The 18,555-nt window shown below is 37.2% G+C and overlaps 1 long non-coding RNA gene across 1 annotated transcript in view; it reads right to left on the reverse strand.

Annotated features, from left to right (window-relative positions):
- Positions 1 to 16,399, reverse strand: part of LOC142033695 (uncharacterized) — a 162,569-nt gene extending 146,170 nt beyond the window's left edge. Inside the window, exon 1 of the long non-coding RNA XR_012651295.1 lies at positions 16,301 to 16,399. This is a non-coding gene — a long non-coding RNA (uncharacterized LOC142033695). The remainder of the gene's footprint in view (positions 1 to 16,300) is intronic.
- Positions 16,400 to 18,555: the final 2,156 nt, after the last annotated feature.

Consider the following 18,555-nt stretch of genomic DNA (forward strand, 5'->3'; position numbering starts at 1 on the left):
AGAAATTCCTTTGAAAAGGTAGCCAGGTTGTTACCAATACTTGATAAAAGTTGAAATTTGACTTAAGTTGGGTTTGGTTAAAAGGGTAAAGATTGTAGAAAATAGGGGTTTGAAGCTCACAATAGCTATAGAAACTAAGGAACATACAAAATGTGCAGTATGCAATCATAAAAGAGTAAGTATTGTCTAAAATTAGTTAACCATAGAAATCTTGACAGATTTGTTAGATTGTAGTGTTTTGTTTTAAGAAACTAAGAGAGATCGTTATGGACCTTAGTTCCGTTGCTTAGAAACCCCACTTTGATCAAGATTCCAGTTAGTGGAATTAAGTAAGATTAACCAATGAATGTTTTAGTATAAGAATATTGATAAGGTGATGCGACTGAGGGCCAATCACTAGAAACGTTAAATTCAAGAATTAACATTGAATGTACTTTTATGTAAATCTAATACAAGATGGCGAAAATCATACTGCGCAGAATCACATAAGAGAGGTCAACTATCGGACAAGGTGAGGAAGACTATGGAAGACCACCAGAGGGCTTCTGAAGACCACCAGAGACTTCACTATGCCTGTGTAAAAGGACATTTACATATGCTAATGATATATCGGACAGTTGATGATTATGTATGACATTTCCCAGAAATCTAGTGAATATGTATAACAGGTGTGTATTTAACCTGCATGATCAAACCAGACAGGTGCACACACTAGGTGGAATGATCCCCTGTGTGCCCAGCGCTGCAATAAAGGAGTGCTTGCTTCTTAACTTCTCATTGCTGTTAAGGAGTTTTATTCTGGATTTCAGCAACAAGGTCACCACCTAGAGTTAACCCTTATTCTTTGTCCTTCTATCCATGGGGGGGTGTGTGTGTGTGTGTGTCAAATGTCATTAGCTCTGTTCTTCTGGTTATATCTTCCCACTGGTTGATAATTCATTCTTAGTGTTAATTACGGGTAACAAAAATCTACTACTGAAGATTAAACACATGCATCTCTTTAAAGACTAAGCCAGAGGTCATAACAATTGTCAATAGTTACACAAACATGATTAGTATTAATTTAGCCTTAAGTGCTAAAGCATCACTTAACATGTAAACTGAAGCAGTTTTTACACGTAAATTAACCAGTAGGAGGTTTACCCTTTGGTGTTGCATAACTAGAAAGAGGAAATTCCTGCTGTGACATTGTCTAGAAAACTATTATTTTGGTAGAGAATTATTGACAGAGCAGCTGAAGAATCTGTCTTTTATATTTAATCATGATATGAATTATAACAAATACACATGAATGAGAACCAGAAATGGAGATCGCATGCTATCTAAAACTAAGGGTATATGACTAAAAAACAATTTACCAAGTTTAAAACAATAATTAAAGTGTTTAGACGCAGTCCAGGAAAGGAAAAAAATAATGGAGGATACCATAATGTGTGTACACCTTACAGTGACCAGGTTAAGATACATTAAAAGGCTATTCTCTGTCATTACTATGATCAATAAAAATACATTTCCCATGCTGACCATTAGGTTAGATTGGAGTTAGATAAGACTCAATTAATTACTGTTATCTTTTTGAAGATTATGTGGCTGGGCAGAGTTTAATCTATCCCAGAAAAATTCAAATTTGCTTAAGAACAAATTAATATGTAAGTTTAATCCTTTAGTAGAAGCAAAAATACATTTCCATAGAGCAAAACTTTGTGATGCTCTCTTTCAGAATATCCTTGGCTTGATAAAACAAGGTGACTAACAGGTGGTGTAGGATATAATCTTGGGTAATGTTTTCCCAAAACATTCTTCAAACATATCTTTTTCCCATTTACGCAATTTATGTAGCTACACTGTGAGACAGCTTATCGAAGCAAGCGCTAAGATACCTTACTTCTACCTTGAGATATCTCAGAACTACCTTATCAAAATTCTGTCATCTGAAAAGCTCAATGTAACCAATGTCTTATTAAACAGATTAAATATCTGATCACGCAACCCCCACACAGTCCAATTCACAACTTTAACATATCACATATCTTTATTGTCATACTACCCAATCAGCAAATACTTTGTTTTCTGAGGTATATCATACTACAACTATCCTACTGCCATTTTTATTTCATTGACAAATTACTACTGTAATATTCCTCTAAGATTTAATTGTTCTCAGAGATTGTATTCCTTTCTACTTGCTCAACTCCAAATGCTTAACATGGATTGCTACGCCTCAAAATCCTCACCTAGCCATAAAAACTCAAAAGGTAGTATCTGCCACATCTGAGGGTTTTTTGTGCTGACTGAAATGCATTGTTTGCAAATGTACCTACCTTGGTTTGATCATTTGCCCTAACTGGAGGACTTGGCCAGAAGCATAAGACAAAATTTCTCTAACATCTTAGAAGTATTGTCAGTGTTCACTACATGTTCCAGCACAAAGTAGTGACCTCGTCAAACTGAGCCATGCAAGTCATGTTCAGGCCATATAATGACCAGATTTTTCTATATTGCCTCATGAGCAATTTTTCATTTCTCCTAGAATTAAAAGTTTACATTCTGCCAGTTAAAAAGTAAACTGTAATGAAAAAAAATCGAAATGGATTAAAACAGTTTTATGAAACAACAGGGTTTAGGCCTTGGAGGCAGGTTTCAGCCCACCTCACATAGATGTTGAACTTCCACTCCCCTGTAGCTCTGGATGTTTAGAACAAAGCAATCTAGTAAGTCTCTGAGTGGTCCTGGGTATGCAGAAATTTTCAGCCTCATACAAATCAGTCAAATCCCACAGCAACACAGCTGTCTATCTACAGTCATGAAGCTGGAGCCCCGAGTCCTAGAGCTGATAACCAAGCTAAGCAAAGAATTTATTCTCTCACCACTCAGAAGCTGCTTTGCTAACACAGGCTACAACAGCTGTTATCACAGGGATACATGCAATTCTTTTGGAGATAAGCAAGTACATTCAGTGCCTCGGTTCTGGTCTTACTTTCAGTGGTTGCACAGACATTGTGAACAAAGCAGCCTACAAGGCACACTAGCATTACATAACCTAATCATCCAACCCCAACAATCTCCTATAGCAAACCAGGCTTCCTTTCACAACCATGCTCCTACGTTTCTTTAAAAGCAAACCATAAGGCATAAGAGAACAGTGTTAGCCCAAGTCTTTATAGGGCAGTACACCCAGGACATGCACCAAGAGACCAGGACTGTAAGCTGCATAATGAAATGCTCCTGCCTGACATGTAAAATAGCCATTGAAATGCCAACAGTTACTTGAAATTCCCCTCTGCCCATATTCAGAGGGTTTAATATTACTGTAACACCTTGGCAACAATGATGAGCAACAACTACTAGTGTCCCAAAAGAGTCTGGTGGCAACCGAAGCATCAGAAGACCCATCCACTAGCTTGACCTGTCCCATTCTCCTGCTGCAGGGCCAGCATGACTTTCAGGCCCTCCTCTCAGTCCACCAACCTTCCCATCAGCCATTCCTCCTCCCCTCTCTTCCCTCTGGCTGAGGCAGGTCCCTTCTCTGCCATTCATCCCTGTACTGACAGGTTTCTGTTTGTTCACAACCCTGAGGGACTCTTGGTCTGATTGTTCCCTGGAAATGGCTCCCTATTCCTACTAACTACACGGGCAGCATGACTACCCTTTTCAGCATCTCCAGTTAGATGCAGTTATTTATTGTCTCTGTATCTCCTCATCTTAAATTTATTTCTACTTCAAAGACATGACTTTAAGTCAAACTGAAGTTTGAAACATTGTAAGTAAAAAAAGAAAAAAATTTTTTTCTTTCCATCCTCCCATCTAAATACTTAACAAAATTTGTCTGTCCAAGAACCAACTCAGTTAAAGGCAGACATGCAACAATCACCAAGTTCTGTACAGATTTTTTCCCCTTACACTACAAAACTGTTTTTAAAAAAATACAGCCCATCTCCCTGGCCCCCTCCTTTTTTTTTTTTTTTTTAATTCTCTCTTGTATTGTTTCTCTCCACACTTTAGTTTACTCCTAAACTAAAAGGGGACATGAACCAATGGGAAAAAGTATCCCCCATGACTTCCCCATAGATTAAGTATGATTACCAATAAATTCCAATAGAAGGCGCCCGAGGTACGGGAATGACATCAATGCCACATACAAATACCAGCTTAACCTCATGACCAGTGATGTAATCGTTTCGTAAATCGACATTACCCAGTATAGCAAAATGATAATCCTGATCCCTCTCCCAGAGGTGATAAACATCACCACAGGGAACACATAGTGCATATAAGAACTTACATAACACCACCATGTGAACACATGAACCAACATTGTGACTAGAGACTATTTACCTAATGTAAGAAACATGTATAACAAATTTGTTTTAACATGCTCTGGCCAGATCTGTCATTATCTCAACCCTTCTTGCCCCACATTGTGCACCAAAAAGGACTATCATGGTTTAAGCCCAGCTGGCAACAAAGAACCACGAGGCTGCTCACTCACTCCTTCATCCACTTTGGTGGGATGGGGAGGAGAATCAGAAAGGAGGAAAAAAAAGAAGGTAGAACCTCATGGGTTGAGATAAGGACAGTTTACTGGGACAATACAAGGAGAGAAGTTACAATAACAATAGTACAAATAAAAGAATATACAAAACGAGTGATGCACAATGAAATTGCTCACCACCTGGAACCTGAGGCTCTGCCACTTCCTTTGCTGTGATACCACCTCCATCCCCCAGACCACTCCCCAGTTATATACTGAGCATGATATCACATGGTATGGAATATCACCTAGGCTGGTTCCAGTCAGTTGTCCTGGCTGTGCCCCCTCCCAGCTTCCTGTGAAAATTGGCTCTATCCCAACCAAACGCAGGAAACTCCTTTTTCACTGAATACCATGAAGCACTTCTGTTTGAGTGCACACTGAAGAACAGCCACAGAATGTGGGAGTGGAGGCTTCTACTCTGGATAATTCAGATAATACCCAGCCTCACAACTGATTGATTTTACACCATGGATTTAAATGGAATTCATCTTTGTTGTGGTTTAAGCTCAGCCAGCAACCAGGTGCCACACAGCTGCTCAATCACTCCCACCCCTCCCAGTAGAATGGGGAGGAAAATAGGAAAGAAAAAAAAAAAAGGTAAACATTACAGGTTGAGATAAGAACAGTTTGATAATGAAAGTAAAATAAAATTTAATATTAACAATAATTATAAAATATAAAAATAATAATAATAATGAAAAGGAATAAAATAAAATAATTTTAAAAAGATAAAACCCAGGAAAAAGACAAGTGATGTACAGTGCAATTGCTCACCACCTGCTGACCAACGCCTGAGCAGCGATCCACACCTCCCAGCCAACTCCCCCCAGTTTATATACTGAGCTTGATGTTCTATGGTACGGAATAACCCTTTGGCTAGTTCAGGTCAGCTGTCCTGGCCATGCTCCCTATCAGCTTCTTGTACACCTGCTTGCTGGCAGAGCATGGGAAACTGAAAAATCCTTGGACTTAGGATAAGCACTACTTAGCAACAACTAAAACATCAGTGTGTTACCAACATTATTCTCACACTAAATCCAAAACACACTGTACCAGCTACTGAGAAGAAAATTAACTCTATCCCAGTTGAAACCAGGACAATCATGAAATACGGATTATTAGATTTCTTCATGTTAAAAAGTGTCAACTGAATTATTTTATATGAAAAGGGAATGATGTGCAAAGAACAATATGTGACATAAGTATTCATAAAACAAAGATGCCATCTTTGATGGCTTTATGGATAAGTTTTGTGATGACTGCAACTAGAATTCAAGATCTGAATATCCCTAAGTGAGAATTACTCAGTGTTAGCCTTTTACATGCCAGCTTCACGGGAACTACTCCCCTCTCCCTGCCAGCAAAGGACCAAGTGTGAAAAGAGGAGGGGACCATAAATAAATAAATAAATACATACATACATACATACATAAAACAAAACTAAGTAAGTCATGGTCTGAACAGAAATCTATCTAAATCCATTTTAAAATATTTAGGCTATAGCCTAGAGCTTTACACAAGAGTAGAATCAAACGTAACACCATCCTGGCCAAAGTTTTCACCCCCATGAGCTAGAAATTATGGCAGTCCTAGCCACAATTTGGGGGGCAAGGGGAGGTGTATGGAAAGGTGAGGTGAAGGAGGGAAGTGGACTTGAGCAGAAAGCAAGGGTGTTGCTTGCTTTGGCCTCCACACCAACAGTGTACTGTTACAATAAAGTTGCAACAGTGTACTGTTGCAAAAAACTTACTACAATAAAGCACTATAACACACCTAGCACTGGTCAGTGTCAGTGTACTGCCTCCCCTATGCTAACATCTGTGAGTTATCTGTTGCCAAACCCCGGCTAGCCATCAAGAACAGATCTCTAAATTACCATGCCAATTACACGCAGCCGTGGGTTTGCTATTCCTGGTCCATCTGCACAAATCATAACATAAGCCAGCTGTAGCTGACTTTTAAAAAAGTGTCCAAAGATGCTAAAGTCAAGTATGCTCAAGAACAAGACCTTCTCTCCTTGCTAGCATTACTTTTACAAGATCCAAGTTCTTTCCTATTATTAGCTAAACTGTATCTTTCTAGAATTCATTTCGTACAGGTGAAAAACACAAGTCTTTCAACCATTTGGAATTCATAACCCTTCCCCAGATGCCCGGCAGCAACCCCCGTTTCACCATGGGCCAGCAGACTCTCAGACTTTCCTTGTCCTTGTGTAAGAGATTAAATATTGTAAACAAACTCTTTTAACTACTGTTAACAAACAACAAAGTATTTTCTGTAAACAACTTCTTTTAACTACTCAGGCCCATTTTGTAAAAGCCCATTCTGTAAAAATTTTGGCTTTCCTGAAAATCTCTGTATAAACTCAAGTGTTTTTTAATCAAATTGACATGGGATATGAAAACTCTTTTAAGACATCAGTATATAATTAACAAAACCATCTCCATTTATTTAAAACAAAACCTGTATGTGAGCTAACATCTAATACTGCAGTGCTATAGCAAAGGGGAGGAGTGGAAGAGTCTCCTCAGCCACATGAATGCAGAAGTAAAATTCAATAAAAATAATCAGCTTTTCCTAACTCGTTGCCAAGAAACTCATCCCATCCCAGCAGAGACCTTGGCATGGATTCTGTATAAAATCATAGCATTCAATTTCCCATGCCTAGCTCAAAAATCTTTTCTTTGTGTTGCAATATTCAGCAGGTAATTGATTTGAGCTGATTAACATTTTAAGTTCTAGAGTGAGACTGGTGAACTCTCTGTGTTAGTATTTTCACAGATAAAAACTAAAGACAACTCTCCATCCATTTGTGAATTTTCCATGAATATATTTGAGCTTTACAAATTGGTTTGATGTTCAAATCTATATGATTAAAGGTCCAAGTAGCTAGATCTGTTTAAACAGAAAATGATACAGAAGAAATTGTACATAACAAGACATAAACACACCACTCAAAGCAAAGTGGTGTTGAGGGGAGCCCTTTCATATCACTGGCAGAGAAAAAGAGAATTGTTCCTGCATGTGCCTTTCTAATGGGGGTGGCAGACAGCACTAGTGCCAAGCAGAGGAGGGCTTTACTGAGTTTGAGGCATTCACTTAAGCAAGACAAGAAACTGCTCATGAGAAAAGACTCACCACATCCGGAAGCTGTAAATCTCAGCTACAACCTAAAGAGTGCTAGAAAACATGAGAGCTTATGCAGTGCTTCAGCTAGTTTTCTACTACACTGTGCCAAATTGAAAGTCTTTTAAAATTAAACTCTTATATCACTTAATTTTTGAAAGTTAAACTAGAAATATGAATATGGTCTTATCACAGAATATCCTGGTGTCTGGAAGACATGTTGATTATTCAGGGACAAAGTAATCTGCTTCTATAGGCTCCCTAAGAGGAGTGAAGTCCTTACGCATGGCATATGCATGAGTACATGCACATGAAGGTAAGACTCTATATGCATGACATACTGCCAAACTTTAGGATAATACCACAAGCTACTGAGCTTCATCACGAAGTTATGCAAAACTACAAAAGGAATAACAGAAATATTTTTAAAGCAAAGCTGGTACAGAAGGGAAAGTAAACAAAAGGAAACAGGATATCCAAAATAATGCACAGCTTGTTAAAAACAGAACAGTAGAACAAGCACTCAAACAGCCTTGATGTAGTTCTCCTTTCCAGTAACTCTTGGTACCCTATACCTTCACATCGCCTTTTATATTACAACCTTTGCTTAACACATTTTTCATCTTCTTCCTCCCTGTCACCATCCCACAACACCACGACTACCTGCTCTGAGTATACATAATCTTCCACACCTTTTCTTCCCGACACCACTTACCTTCCCTTTAAGGCATCTGCAAAGGAGAAGAGATAATACTCATAGGAACAAAGACCGGTGATGGTGTCTGCACAGTATTTCACTGAGACCCTATATCCTTTCCTTTCTGTAGGACTGGATCATGCCCTTGTCTTTTGCTTTTTTTATACTGTTTGCTAGACATCATCTCCATTCAATAACACAGCCTAACATATGCATGACTTCAAAAGGGTCTTGAAAACACCCTGCCTGACCCAAGCTTTCCTATGCTTCTCTCTACAGTGTTCCTACAGAAAATTGTCTACTAGTGTCTTGAAGAGATGTGTAAATGTATACATATATATGTATACATAAATATATATATATAGGTAGCTTCTTTAGAAAAACTTCTCTTTTACATTACTGAACAAAAAACCCTAGCCTTATAAAACAGCACAGCATCAGTTCAACTTGCCTTATTATGCTGCTGGAGTTCAGACAAAGCAGTATAATTGCACTACAAGAAGATGACACATCCTACTATCAGATCTGAGTGCTGGAGCAGTCTTTCTTCTATTGTTAAAGAGTCTTATTGTTGAAAAGTTTTCTTGGCGGAGGGTGGCACTGAACCAAAATATGGTCTGAGTTTGCTTTTTTTTGTATTCACAAGGCTAACCAGTTATATCTTTTTGCTTCCACTCTTCTCCCCACCCCACCCACCCCCAGGTAATTGGTTTTTATGTTAGTCTCAGATGCTGAAAAATAATGTTCTATACTCTATCTTTCAACAAAATACAATGTACTCATCAGACTGTATTTTTGAAAAAAAAATCTCTTCCCCTGGGAAATGGAAAAAATCTAAGTATCTTCCAGAACATTTTAAAAAGAAGTGGCAGGCAGAGGGTGGGGTGGAGGGAGCATGGAACATACATCCTAATGAATGAAACATCAGATGACAGTATCCCACACTGAGTCATGCCATATGTAGTAGTCCCTGCAGTACAGAAACTTGCTAAAAAAAACATTTGGAAAGTGGGAAAACTGGGAAATCAAGATGAAACAATGAAGATGCCAGTCCAGCACATCAAGTTTGGTATAACGTTACTCACATGAATAATCTTTATTAAAGATGCATATCCTTTTGTTCACAAACTTTTCAGATAGACTGACAGATAAATAGGCCTAGATGACTTGAATACCATAATTACATATTTGTAAACCAAAGAATAAATAAATACAGACTGAATAGCATTGCTCTACCATTCTTTTGCATGAATGTTCAAGAAGCATACTATTTTCATTTACAAAGCATGATAAAAAGGGACTTTTCACACAAAACACTCAAAGAAGATGGTAGCAATTGCACTTGGACTGTACTTTAAATACTTATTGGCATAAGAAGAGAAAACCTATTAGAAGTTAATTGCTATCTGAGATTGTTGTTTTTCCCTAATTATGGTATTAATGCAACAACTACCTAGCAAGATACATGTTATTTTATGTAGAATAGTTCCATTAAGTAATTTCTAAAAGCAGTATGTGTCCTTCTAGTGGGATGACATTCAAAAATTTTGTTGAGATTGTTAGATGACCAGAACCTAACAAACAATAAAATAATCAACATTCCTTTCAGGAAACTACTGATCTTATTATTGCATTAGGAGTTTGATTTTTCCTTGAACTGAAACCTTTACTGGGACAAGGCACAGCTCTGGTAGGAGGCAAGCAAAACAAAAGACCAAGCTCAAGCACATGGGAACCATCTGAGAATGCTCCAGGAGCTTTGACAGAAAGATTTCAATTGATTTAACCTACTTCTAAACATTTAAGCAGTCATTTAACATACTACAGCTTGGACTTGCCTAGACACTCCATCCGAGGTGGTTACCGCGTCCCCTGCCACAGCAAACAAGTCCCCTCAATTCTCATCCTAACACTGAAGTTTACTGGCCAGGGGAAATGCATTTTTACTCATAGTCTGGACTGTGAGCTGGGGTAGCTCTTGCATAGATACTTTTCCCAGTCTGTCTCCTTTCCTACAGGTCGGTAAATCCCACACCACAGTGAGCCTGGTACCTTAAACCTTGATAGGACATCACTGTAACTAGGCCAACAGTAAAATGGCAGTCTTGAATGTTGCTTGCCAGCATGTAGTTATGACTTACGCTTGCCCTTCTTCTCAGCTATATCCTTTGCCTTGGTAGCTAGAGGGATGGCATTACTGCCTTGCACATCCAGTGCTTTTACACTGCTGAATATATTTCTTAAGCAGAGACTAAACCAGCTTGAGTATCTCCTACTCCAGTTTGCGTTAATTCAGCAACAAAATGAACTGTACAGAGGTTTTATCATGTATTTCTATTTTAAACCACTCCACCACCATAAAATTAGAATGCCACAATAGTGCCACACGTTTTTTTTAGGAGCATGATACAAAGACAGGGACGAAGTCTGCATATTCAGCCTTTGCAGATTTGTCGTAAACCAACTTCAAATTACTAAAGTGCACCTCTGTACTGTCCAATTTATATTTTACAAAAAAACCAAAATCCAAAATAATGAATAATGTTGTTCTTTAGTATTTAGTGCTTTTTCATTTTAAGTGCATCTAAACCAAAAAATATTATATAACAGACTGTACCGCATACTTTCATTTTATTTTCCATGAGAACAAATTGTAATAGCTAAGCTACAGTAAAACACATAGTAGTTATGTTGGTTTTGGTTTGGTTGGTTGGTTGGTTTTTTTTTAATTAATATCTTGTTCTTGGTATTGCATACTTATATCTTCTCAGTTTGTTTAGATTAAATAATTTTAATGCTGAACTCAGCACACACAGAATGCTATTAGCCACAGGAATAAATATTTAGAAGCTGAGGTTTTAAAAATTGCATTGACATTATTCTACTTAATAATAGTTTTTTCATTGTAATTTAAAAGGCAGTTTATCTTGCAGTTAAAGTAATAAAATGTAACTGTATAAAATAAAAACCCCTTTTACCAACCACTGATTTAATTATATTTAGAGATCATTGTGAACTACCTTTATGATTCTATTTTTGCGTTGTATTTTTATTTTTAATTTTTTTATCTGCATGCCTGTATATATATAGGCATGCAGAATGTGTGTGTATACATATATATATATACATGCAGAGAGTTGTGTGTGTGTACTTTAATAACTTATTCAGGTTGCATTGCCATGTTGTGTAAGTTAAAGTTTTCAGCATACTGTATTTCGACTGTTAGAAATAGTTCACAAGTGTTCTGAATTCCAAGTTCTCTACAGAAACAGGTTAGGTAGAAGTAATGCAGTTCTCTAACAGGGGGACATGAGATTTAAAAAAACCTCACAAAGTGAACCGATTTGCCAACTGATTTTCCAAACTTTCTTTTCTAAGCAAAAACTTTGCTTGACTTTGCAAGAAGGAGCATCTGGAGTTTTCTACCACTTTTTACTTCCAGCATACAGGTCAAACACAGTGGGTGCCACGTGGCTGAAAACCAAAGGGAGAACTTACATACGTCCTTCTTAGGGGTGGTTCTTCAGCCGTAGAGGGTGTGGAAAAAAAAGTGGGGGAAAAATGGGAAAAATCTCTTACCTTCCCATTCAAACATTTGAAAATACAACATGTAAAAAGTAATCTCCACACTAGGAAAGTAATTCACAGCCCAGCTTAGTCTGAAGGCAATGTTTGCCTCACAGCATGAGTGAACACTGGCAATGTTTGTTTGCTCTCTCTGTTGTTGATCCCTGCTTTCTATCCACTAAGGCTTGTTAGCAGCTTTTTTTCCAACCCACTATTTTAAATCACTGCAACTACCCTGCTCAGTTTCAATAGATCATGCCTAAAAGAGAGGTATCTTCATGAATTCCCCTATACCAGTAGAAATAAGATTAATTTTATAGTAAATTTTCCAAAAACTTCAAAACTTAAGTGGTCACACATGCTAGCTGATTCCTCTGAGTTTCTGGAGGCTGATTCTCTCCTATGAGGCTCAAAACATTCAAAGCTTGCTTCCTCTTTGGTGGGAAGGAAGTTTTGTATCCCACACTGTTTTATGTGGAGGTCTATAGAATTTATATCACAAAAATAAAATCTTTTAGGATTAGATAAATTAACTGCGCTGAGATCCAAATATTGTCCTCATGGACACTGCGCTGAAGTGAATTCAAAGGATGATCTTTTGAACCTGCAGCATTGATATCCTACAAAGTCAACATATTTTTCTTCAGCTACAGAAACAGCCTGACACTCCCACATCCACCACTTGTCCTTGTCCCTGTTGGGAATCCCCTGCTCCTGCAGAGGTGCCTGTAGAACTACTTCCAGTTCAAAACAAAACAAAAAATTAAAAAATGCATTTCATTACCCCAGCTTATCCTGCAGCCTTACAGACAGGTATGTGTCTGCAGGTATATGTCAGCACTACTGAGGAACAGAAACATTTTAGGACAGTTAGGTCACTGAAGAAATTTTCTAGTGTATGCAAGAACCTACACCCTTATGTTACAGTCAGTCCACTCATATTTTAAGGTAGTTGTCAGGAGGGGACAGAGGATGGGTGTAGTTTAGATATATTTTAAGCTCTGGAAAACAAAAGAACCATTAAAAATGGCTTCTAATACTCAGCTGTTTCCAGTTTTGCAAGGTGCATCCCTCTTACAAAGGATTTCTTCTGTGTAAAATAAAACATTTCAGGGAAAGCACTGCTAAGTTGAACTGCAAGTGAAAGAACATGCGCTGTCTTAAAAAACAGAGTTGATTTCAGAAATGTCAGAACTCAGACTTCTGTTGAACAACACACTGATTTTGCATATCCAGCAGACTTTGATTTAAATTTATTTCTTCCTTACCTTACTTGGCTGACAAGAGTGTATTTAATAATTTTAAATCAAATGAGAATTTGTATTTGGTAAAATTAAGCAACATCAGTAAGTGTTTAAAAGACAAAGCACTGGATGTTGCTGGCAAAAAAAAATTAAGAAAATTAAATTTTAGTTGGAAAGATTATGTTAATATGTCTATACAATTTATTTGCCTTTGAGAAACTGCAGCAAACTGACACTAACTAACCATATGGTTACAGCACACCTGTCTAAGCTGTTCACAGATTTAACAAACAGGAGGAGTCTGGCTGAACCCTGCTGTAAAAAGAGGTGAGATGATAGTATTGGAATAACTGGCATTGACCCTGAATTACCTTTAACTCACATTTTATTGTCAGTACAGCAGTTTATCCTGCAGACTAAGGAATACTGGAACATCCAAAATTTGACATCAGGCAACTTCTTTGTACTGAGCAAAAGAGAAATAAAGTCTCCGAGATGGTAAAGAGCACTTTCAGACAGACAACCTAAAGTGCAGTCAATCATTTTCAAATCCTGTATTTCAATTCTAGCAACACGTAAAAGCTTTTCACATCTACCTAACTGATAACCCAGCACACTTTCCTGCTGTATTTTATGAACAAAGATCTTTCTTATATAGATGAGCACCACAATTTGGCACACAGGCTGAGCCATTTTTGAAGGCTGAACTACTCAGTTTAATACTACTATCCCCATTGATGTTCTTGAAATGAACCTGAATGACTGTGTTTTGTATCCTTTTTCTATACCTTATTTTTATCTAAGGGAAAAGCTACATATGCTGTTGCAAACTGAACCTGGGTTTAAAAAAAAAAAAAGCTGCATATATAAAAGTATTCATGCTGCAATATAACTGTATTGTTTACACACATTCACATACCTCCATCATAGCCTTTCACTCTCAGCTGGCTGCTCCCTTTTGAGTATCTTCTCTTCAAGAGGGCAAACAGCCATAAGCCTCTCCTCATCCATCTCTATGTGGTATACTATGCATTTATGCATACTATGCATTACACAAAGCATAAGACTACCAGTGTATACAATACCTCTAAGTACCTATGAAACTATGCAACATCATATTTTCTACCCAGTTGATTAATATAGTCATTACAGCACCTGTATGTTCAACCATAACATCAGTCCAAGAACAGATGGAATTCCTGTGCCAGTATCTCATGTGTCCTTTTAAACACATTTTCTACAGAATTGTTTTGTTCGCTAAAAATACGCTTAGGTTTCTTTGCATATGCATGTAATGGTGTTACATAGTACTCTGGAAACCAAAAGCTAAAAAATAAATGTCAAAAATTCACAAATTGATCTTTTGTTGATCACTGCCTTATAGCAAAGGCCTTGGTTTCTTGTCATGTTCATGAGAACAGGTTTTTCTTCCTTTCCTTTTGACTTTTTAAACCAAAACTTTGCAGAAGAGCCCGTCTGCTCTGTGGACCACACTGCAGGGCAGGGCTGCTTTCTTATTGCCTTTTCACTTCTTCCTATCATGTTTCAGTTACTGTATATTGCATACCTTTAAATACCTATTTTTTTTAAATAAGATATGCTTATCCTTTTGCCAGCACTTGTATTTGGTAAATCTCAGTTTTGTACAGATCCATTGTTTGACTGCCACCAAAACCCAAAAATTTTAGACAGGTAAAACCAGATGATGATGACCACTGACTTGGAATCTCAAGACTGTATCACTCTGGAAGCTTAATAAGACTTCCATAGTTTTGATAACTCAATTATTTTACATTGCTATTGAAGAAAACAGTTTCAGAAAAGCATTCTGCTACCTGCTAAGCCAGTAGAACGTATAGTAAGCATGACAGATGCATATGCATAACAGTAACAGGAATTGGTATGCTTGAAAACATTTGGGGGGTTTCTGGGATCTGAATCTAGTACTCCTCAAGAAAGCATCTATATGCATTCTTTTCATGGATAGATCTCAGAAGTAAAAAAAAACCCACTGCATTTTATTTAAACACTATCCTTTTATTCAAAACCTATTTGTTTTTCTAGTTATTAGTGCTCTTTATGGATGAAATGCAAAGCTACGCAAGGCTTCTAATTTTTTAATCTGACTGTTAGTCTTAAATAAAGAAGTTAAGAATGCCATGCAGCACAGACTCTGATTAATTTCCTTACTTAAAAAAAAAAAAATTAAAAGAAAAAGAAAAAGAGAAAAAAAAGAAAAGAGAAAAAAGTGAAAAAAGAAAAAAGAGAAAAAAATAAAATAATAATAATAAAAAAAACCAAACACAAATCATTGCTCCTGAAACATCGAGGAATCAAGACTTATGCAGTGAGATGTCCTGAAGTTTGGACTTTTTGCTAGAGAAAGGTGTATGTGTTACACACATGTGCATTCCTCCAAATCCAGCTTCTGGGATCTCAACCTTTATTGTCCACCTATGTATATACTTTTGATAATCCTTTCCACAAATAAATGACATATGAATTTTAAACAAATAGAAAAAGCTGTACCACACATACAGGCTTTGAAAGGACCCATAGCTAGTAATATATAATAAGACCATTCTACAAACTCCATTCTAGCCTATGTAGTTTACTTCATTTTGAGATGCATGCTTAGACAGAAAACAAACCTTTATGCAGTTTTACATCCATTTCTTTCCACATTTAATTTTGAGAAGCAGAGACTTTCTTTTGCAAAGTATTGCACAAAGGACCTGGGTGGGTAGCTTAAAAGAAAGAAAAAAAAAAAACCAAAACAGAAGATGGACTATGTTTCTGAGTCTGTCCTGGAAGATGACTTGCTCCAGTTATTCCCTAGACAATAAATATTGTTTTATGAAAACAGCAAACAGGAACGATTTTAACTGTATACACCTGCTTTACTGGATTTGCATTTCAATAGGCTGTGTTAGTGTCCCGATCCAATGTCGGGGAAGGTTTCGATATGATCCCAAGAGCGAGATTAAGACACAAATGAGGTCAAATGCCGTATAGTCAAAAGAGCTTTTATTATCAAAAGTATCAAAAGTGGAAAATAGTGGCGATAGGATAGAATGGAAAAAAAGGCAGAAATCAAGCAAGCAGTTGGGATAGGATTGCAAGGATACTCACCACCGTGGATCCAGAGGCGTCCCGTTGGTCCTCAGGCAAGCAGTCGGTGGTGGGAGTTGCAAGGATGGTCACCACCACAGATCCAGCGGCATCCCGTTGGTCCTCAATCTTCAATTCTTCAGTGGTGGGAGCCCCCACAGCTTGTTTCTATGGTTTTTATAGGGCATATTTTGATGATGTCATGAGCTGCAGGTTTCGTCTATCACATGACCTTCCTGTGATCGACACCAGAAACCAGTATCTTATCAGCTCCAGCCCTGTTTCCTCCTCTGGATGCCTCAATGGCCTGGTAATCGTCCTTATGGACAGAGGAGTGTCCTGTTTCAACAGGCCATCTTAGAGACAAAGGGCTCAAGATAAGCAGTTCACAGTTCCCTGAGATGACAGCCCAGTCCCTCACACCTAACAATCTTTGAGGCAAAGGGCTCCAGATAACAAGTCAATCTCTTATAGTTAGTACTCAAAATTTTATGGAACTCTCTGGAAGCACTGTACTGTCACTGCTAATCACTTCTTTCCCCTGCAGTTTGTTAAGAGTTACAGGCTATGTGGAATTTGGGTGATTAAGAAAAATTGCCCAGCTTTTCCACTGTTGAACAGCATTCTTAAGAGGTGATTCAGATGTAATAGCAATGGAAATTAAGACCATAACATGCTGATGACTTGTATTGAAATGAGCAAATATATTTGGATTTTTTTTTAATTTGGCCTAAGATTAACAGAGTAGAAATTAGTTAATGAGTACATTATGCTTTCTAAATGCTTTGTATCTAACCTCCATATTCAAGTTATCACAAATGCTTTTTAAAGTATAACCACATCTCATCACTGCAAAACATTAAGAGTACAAAAACAATTCAAAAAATATTTAATACTACTCTTCCCTACTAACAAAGAACATATAAGAATTTTTTTTTTCTTTTATGTAGACATTGAGTTGGAAAAGTTAACAGATAAAATATGTAAAACAATTGATGCAAGACTAATACTAATTCTGAATAAAGAAAAGCATTCTCAGGAGCCTATAGTACATTGCAAAGTATGTAAATTATTTTCTTCTTACACAGAAAGATAAAGATTTCAATAAAAAAAGAGATAGGAAAGTGTATTTTCCTAATTGTGTCATGCTTACATATGATAACCATCAACCTTCTGTAAGAGGTGGTCATAAATGGCTCAGAAATCCTTTCAGAAAGGTATTCCAAAAAGCAAATTCCAAAAAGCAAATTCCAGGAAGTAATTAAATGGAATCACTCTAGCGTTTGATGCAATAGACAATTAAATCTGTCATTACCCACTACAATAGCACATTCATCAAGAAAACTCTATTTAGTCTGCTCTCTCCTGCAAAATCTGAACACTTATCTGATGTTTAAAAAAAATATTAAAATAATCATTTATAACACTGTATGTAAGGTGGAGAAATGAGAAAGGCACTACTCAGAACTTGAGCATTCAAAAGAGTCGCCGTTTGTGTCAGCACAAGGAAACCTACCCAGAAATGATCCATATATAAAAGTCATGCAGGTGCTCAAAATTTGAGTTTTAGATTCACATTATTACTCCCTTAACTTTGAAAGAAATAAGTAAATTCATGTGCTCTCCTATTCTGTGGAAAGAGTTTATTTCTATTATTACTTGAAAAAGTTTGGTACTCCAGGCAGAAAGGAAGATGGGGCTTACACCTGTACTTTCAGTTCTGAAGACAAAATATACAGCATACAAAGCCATCTTAACTTGGATGGCATACAGATATATATATTTTTAGTAGTGCCCCTCAATCTACTGAAATAACTACAAGATAAACTCTAAACCGAACTGGTAACGTGTCACTTGTATCTGAGGTGGTTGATCATACCAATCCACCACAGGTCATATGCTCTTAATCATTTGTGACACTAGTGGAGAAACAGAAAAACAAGCAGTTAAAGAGAAATGTAAATTATAAAACTCAACCACACTATTATTTTACAATGCTTGAAAGTCTCAGGTATTTTCATGAAGTCAGCTCTTAGCATTAAGATTTATCAACCCAGTATTTTTCATCTTTAGCTTTCATGTTTCAAATTACATCCATTCAGTAAGTTAACTGCCATTAAACTACTAGATGCATTAAGCCAAGACCTACAGGGAAAGATTTCACCCCTTCTTGCTCAAAAGACAGAACCAGAGCTGGACTAGTGAAGCCTTAAACTCAATAAACTGTACCCATGCACCAGGTAGGATTTCTTCAGAAATAGGACCTACATGACACA

Source organism: Buteo buteo, chromosome 8 (assembly GCF_964188355.1).
Source record: "Buteo buteo chromosome 8, bButBut1.hap1.1, whole genome shotgun sequence".
In the NCBI taxonomy this organism is placed as follows: Eukaryota; Metazoa; Chordata; class Aves; order Accipitriformes; family Accipitridae; genus Buteo; species Buteo buteo.